This window comes from Arabidopsis lyrata, assembly GCF_000004255.2.
Source record: "Arabidopsis lyrata subsp. lyrata unplaced genomic scaffold ARALYscaffold_8, whole genome shotgun sequence".
Lineage (NCBI taxonomy): Eukaryota > Viridiplantae > Streptophyta > Magnoliopsida > Brassicales > Brassicaceae > Arabidopsis > Arabidopsis lyrata.
Window position 1 is genome coordinate 10,683,301 of NW_003302548.1, and position 6,195 is coordinate 10,689,495.

At 44.1% G+C, this 6,195-nt stretch overlaps 1 long non-coding RNA gene across 1 annotated transcript; it reads left to right on the forward strand.

Annotated features, from left to right (window-relative positions):
- The first annotated feature begins 3,817 nt into the window (after positions 1-3,817).
- LOC110224664 lies at positions 3,818-5,840 on the forward strand. The gene is made up of 2 exons (XR_002329166.1): positions 3,818-5,312; positions 5,439-5,840. It is a non-coding gene; the product is annotated as an uncharacterized LOC110224664 (long non-coding RNA).
- The last annotated feature ends 355 nt before the right edge of the window (positions 5,841-6,195 follow it).

Here is a 6,195-nt window from a genome sequence, read left to right on the forward strand (position 1 = left end):
AACACTCAACAAGAAATTTCATAAAGAAAAATCTAAGGTAAGTGATAGGACTTACCAGTGATCCGACGTGAAGTACTCGGCTCTGCAGAATCCTCGATCATTGAGTACATCTGAGGCATCACACTTGCCTCTTCGGTGGCGGTGGCAGTCCATCACTTGCCCATTTCCCAGCGGCCTGCACCAACTTCGGACATTGACTCTTGTAATGTCCAGGCTCATTACAATTGAAGCACAGCTTGCTTCCCAAGTCGCTACCTGGATTCTTGCCCCGCGTATCCTCTTCAGGACAGACACGAACACGGTGCTCCATGCTACCGCAACGAAGACACGCTCCCGTAGCCTTCCAGTTTGTACCAACATTCTGCTTACTCGCAGCCGAGCTTCCACTCTTGGAACCAGAACTCTTTCCGCCAGAAGTTTCCTTACTCCACACCTTCTTCTTTTGACCTGCAGCATTTCCGGACTTCCCAAACTGTGGAGCTTGACTCTGAACCATGTCACTCCGTAGCTTGGCTTCCTCACTCAGACCAGACTCCAACATCGCAGCCTTTTCAACCAACTCAGCAACGGTGTTGTAGTTCCGAACAAGACAGCGGTTACGGAGCTCAATCCGCATCCCACGCATGAATCGCCGAATTTGAACTTTTTCCTCCTCAAGCTCACGTCCAGCATACTTCCTTAGGCTGTTGAACTCAGCCTCGTACTCTCTCACAGTCATAGTACCTTGCTGTAAGTCCAAAAAGGCACCCTCAAGCCTATCATAAGCTTCCGGTGGAAAGTACTTAGTGCGGAACTCTTCACAGAAAGTTTGCCACGAACAGTCCGAATTCTCCAACCGTCTAGCAACACCAGCCCACCAAGTATACGCATCACCATCAAGGTAGTGAACCGCAATATCCTTCTTGTACACATTCGGACACCGGATAGAACTGAAGTTCCTTTCCATCCGACTCCTCCACTCATCCGCCTCAATCGGCTTAGCACCACCAGAAAAGTACTTAGTACCCAACTTTTGCATTTGATCCATCACCTTAAGGTAAGATGGGACCCTAGCAACCACAACTTCTTCCACAACATTCGCAACTGGTGGCACATTCTCCATAGGCGGATCCGCAACCGGCGGAGGTACCATCGGAGCAGGTGCAACAGCCGGCAATCTCGCCAAGATCTGAGCCAACACGCCTAACACTTGGCCCAATTCAACCGGAGCAGCAGCATCAGCTTCCACATTAGCCGCATTGTTCACATTCACTGGATCGTTCAGATTTCCCGCAGCACCGTTTGCCGCATTCACCTCATCCACGACTTCCTCTTGCACGACATTCACGTCTCTTGCCGCAGCATTCGCAGAATTCTCATCATTTCCATGATTTCTACTTGGATTTCGGTTACTCCTTGCCATCTACAAGGACCACAGATCAGATTCACTAAGTTAGTCCCCGCACTAACTTAGTTTCACACCCACAGAAAACAAACCAGACTTACCGCGAGACCTTGCCATTGGAAGGATGGATTTAACCCGCTAACCCTTATGCTAAGATTGTCTTAGAATCGACCACGCTCTGATACCAAATTGAAATGCCCTAACCCATTTTGTTCCGGCCGAGGAAACTCACGGCCCAAAACACTTAACAGATTTAAGACATTTTTCCGATTAACTGACTTATTTTCCGGCGACGATTCAAATTCTAGACAAGTCATTTTCATGCATAAGCGAGTTACTTAGATTAATTTCAAATGAGGTTCAAGTACAACGGCAAGTTTGCTAATAAGCTATTATATCGTTAAGTACTAGACCAAACAGAAATGAAACTACCCAAACGGAAATAAAATCCACCATCCTCCCTTCCTTGCCTTAGTCTCGCAAACTGGTTCAGCCACTAGAATTACCTTCCTTTCCTGCATCACAGAGGAGGCATAAGCAAACGCATTTGCTTAGTGAGAGCGGTCGTCCCGTCTCACCAGGCCACAATGAAACAATCGCAATCAAGACATAGAAACACATAGTCTATCACAAGTCATAAACAGAAACTCGTCAAGCATAACCATCCGGAGTTAACAAGAAATCTTCCCGCAACCGAACGATCCCCGGCGAGTATTTCTTCCTCCGGGTACACCGCCGATCTAGATTCTTGACCAACCCGAATCGATCATCGTGACTAAGTAGCAGAATCGAAATGACAAGCAATCGGAATAAACCAGACAAATATCAAGACAACAATGAGACTACGCTAGACTACGATCACAGACTTGTAGCCCGGTCACGCACTCACCGTTACTTGATCGGATACGGATTCTGACACCTCTTGATGCTTGGATTCACGGACAGAAATCTCCGACGATTCGCAAATCACCGGAAACTACAAACATGAAACAGATATCTCGTTCCCTTACTTAAAACATCGAGAAAAGATCGATAAACACCAAGTTTAACCGATACTTACCCAAGTTACTCAACTTCTCTACGGATTCTCGATCACAGCTTGATCTCTCGGAAAACTCTAACTTTCTCGAAATAATTCTCTCAGAAATTGCAGCTTTGATTCGGAGGTTTTGATCGCGTGAAAACGCTTAAGGAAATGATCGGGTTTAATTTATAGAGCACCAGCCGCGAACGGTTGAATCAAAGAAACCGCTCTGCAACTGCCCACGATCACTCTCTCGCGCGTCTGCATAAACCGGCCAACCGCTCCACGTGCGAAATCGTGTTATAGCCGTTAGCAACAGATCGCCCGATCCAACTATCCGATCGCCCGATCCAAACCCATGGATCAACATGCGGATCCTCGCTACCGAATTCTGAAATTTCCGGACATAACCGTTCCACGATCAGTACGTCCGGATACGTCCGTATACATCCGCAAGACCGTACCGATACGTCCTGATGACCATACGGAACCGTCCGGATCTCAAGATCGTCGAACTTTTCCCTCAACATTCGGATTCCCACGACCAAGTCTCTTTCTCTACCCTTCCGGACTACCCAACGGACGTAGGAGGACGGGCGTTACAAATACACTCAATTTAAGCCACATGACCTACACCAAAGTACAGAAAGGAGAGAGGAAGACAATCGGTTTAAACCCCCTGATTTAGACCAAGATCAACATCAAGACATCAACAGCTTCATACTGATCAATGAAGCACCGCCAAATGAAATATACAAGTCAAAGCTGAAGCCAACGATGCATAGACCTTTTAAAGCATTCAGACTTATCCAAAACCAAGATTATACAATTGATCTCCAAGGTAAGAAAAATTTGAGTTCAAGTTTTGAAGTTTCTGACTTGCTTCTTTCAAATGCAGAAAAATCGGATTTTATGTCAAATCCCTTTCAAGTGGCAGAGGATGATGTGATCCTAGAAAGCACCACAGACATGGAATTTGGAAATGAGCTTGAACCTGTTGAGCAGCACGGAGCAAGGAAGCTGTTTGAACCAGAGAAGCAGCATGAACCTGAGGATGAACTTGTAGCTGCGGATGTTCTATTGAAGAAGTTGATCAAACCACCTTGGCTTGGAGAAAGAGATAAGCCAATTGGATTCAACAATGGAAGAGCGATCCAATTGTACTCCTTTTCCCTTTTTGAGTTTTGTCCCAATGGGTTTTCTCAACAACGTTTTTAATGAGGCAATTGTGTCACTCCATCATGGCCCATTTGTTGAATCAGAAGCCCATGGACTCTTTTGCAACAAAAGCCCACGTCCAAGAGAAGGAGAAGAGTCATTCTATCTTTTCAAATTATGTCTTTAATTTCTTAGTGATTACCGAGACAACCTTGTGAGTCTGTTCCAGGCTTGTTCTCTTCATTCTCTATTTAAACTCTCTACTCTCTTGAGAAACCTTATCTATCTTTTCAATAAAAAAGTCTTTAAGATTAGATCATCTCTTGCTGGTGTGTAATATCCATCGAGAAATCATGTTCCTCCTTTGGTGTGTCATATCCAGAGAAGGTCCAGTGGTATATCAGAGGCTTTCCGCAACCTCTGTGTGACCTTTCAATCCACAGTTCACTGACTCGACCCCTTGACTCGACCGAACACTCGAGTCAAGCCCGAACCACACTCGACCATCGTTCGATCATCACTCGACTGGTCACTCCACTCGACCACTTGACTCGACTGCACACTCGAGTCAGACCCCATTCGATCCACCACTTGCCTTCTGTGCTTTGGCTCAGTTGCTGGAAGCCTATCCCAGTCACTCAACAGATTTCAGAGTCTACGATCCGTAGGAGATTCGTATCACAAATAAGGAAAAAATGTATTCTCTCTCGATGGCGACGGCAAAGGTGACGCTAGGGTTATAGCCCGACAATGCGATTTAGTTTTGCGGTCCTTTTTCGGTTGATCTATGCGGTTAATTGGGTTTCTCAGTGGTGGATCTGGGTGACTGTGATGAGATTTTCACGGTGGCGAATGGAATTAGGGCTATCGAGGTTAGCTTATGCGGTGAAAGTTTTACAATCGATTCAAACTTTGGAATTAACCTCTGTTCGGAGGAGAAGGACGGTGGGGATGAGCCTGCCAGGCGGTTACCAAAATCACATACGTTCATGGGGTTAGATGCGGTGGGGAAGGTGAGGGGTTTATCATGGCGGCGATGGGGAATGGCGATGAGCTTGTCGTGGCAGGTCCGTGTGATTGTTTCGAGCTTCCTTTGGTTTCTTTGGGTGGAAAGGATAATTTTGGTTCTGTCCCATATAGATTCACGGAGGTTTTTTACGCTGATTCATGAGGGGTTAGGTTCTGGTCCGAATTACTCTATGGTTTTAGCTTTTAGTAGGTGGATTTCGGTTATTTGTCGATGGTTTATTTCTTTAGTCCATTCATAGCTCATGATTTAGCTACATCTCAGAGTTATTGGCGTCTAATTGATCTTGGGAATTATGAGTTTTGTGGTCTATCAATCCGTCAATGGAGTGTAAGGATACAAGAAGAATTGGTTTTGTTGTTTACGGTAAAATTAAAGATTAAGGGTATGAGTTCGATTTTGTTATTGAGATTAAGGGGTCCGGAAGCATTCAATTATTATACAAAGGAATTTATTTTTGGTTGGAGTATAGTCCCAAAGACTGGAGATGACTTGGTCGAAGGTGGTTTCTTGGAGATTGCCCAATGGGGGAAAGATGAGTGTGGTTGAAAAGCTATTTTGGGAATTCCTCCAAAGTCAAGGAAAGGTTAAAGTCTGGTATCATAATTTCGGCTAATGATTGCTTAATTTATTGAGGGAGATTTTTGTGTAGGGGGTGCTGCATAAGTTCTCTAGAAGAACATGACTTCCAGTTTATCAGACTCATTGATTTTTACTCGGTTAGTTTGAGAGTTTGTTGTAAGGCTTTCATCTTAGTCTTTTTTGTAGGGTTCAATTCTCAGATCTTATATGTATGCTATATCATCTGTGTTATTGAAATAATAATAAAAGAAAGGAATTGTTAGGACAAAAAAACATCTCCACATAGGAGACAGGTCAAAAAGGGAGTGGAGCAGGTGACGGAAGGCAAGAATCCGAGGAACCAGGACATGGCGAAGGGTACAGCGGGTGGTGGCAAACCACCAAAACACAATGTTGATAAATGAAGGTTTTGAGTTGGAATTGTCAAGGACTTGGGAACAAGGCAACTATCGGTTATCTTCGGGACATATGGAAACAACACCGGCCAGATTTTTTATTTCTTTCGGAAACAAAACAATCTTCTTTGTTTATGAAAAATTTATCGGTCATTTTGGTTACAAAAATTTAAAAACGGTTGATCCTATCGGTTGTAGTGGCGGTTTAGCTCTTTATTACAATTATGATTTTAATGTATCCATTATTTTTGAAAGTAATCGTTTAATTGATATTGAGGCTGTGGTAAAGGGGAAAAAAATACACCTTATTTTTGTTTATGGTGATCCGGTTCCGAAAAATAGAGATCAAGTTTGGGAACGGTTAACACGGATCGGTTTGACTAGGGACACACCCTAGTTTATAATAGGTGATTTTAATGAGTTAACCGGAAACCATGTGAAAAGAGGTGGTAATTTAAGACATGCATCGTCTTTTATTCCTTTTAATTTAATGATTCAAAATTGCGGTCTTTTGGAGTTCCCATTCATCGGATATTGGTTATCTTGGCGGGTGTTGGGGTCGGATCCCACACATTTTCGGTAGGATGCACTTGGATCTGTCCACGTCATTATTACATAATAATCC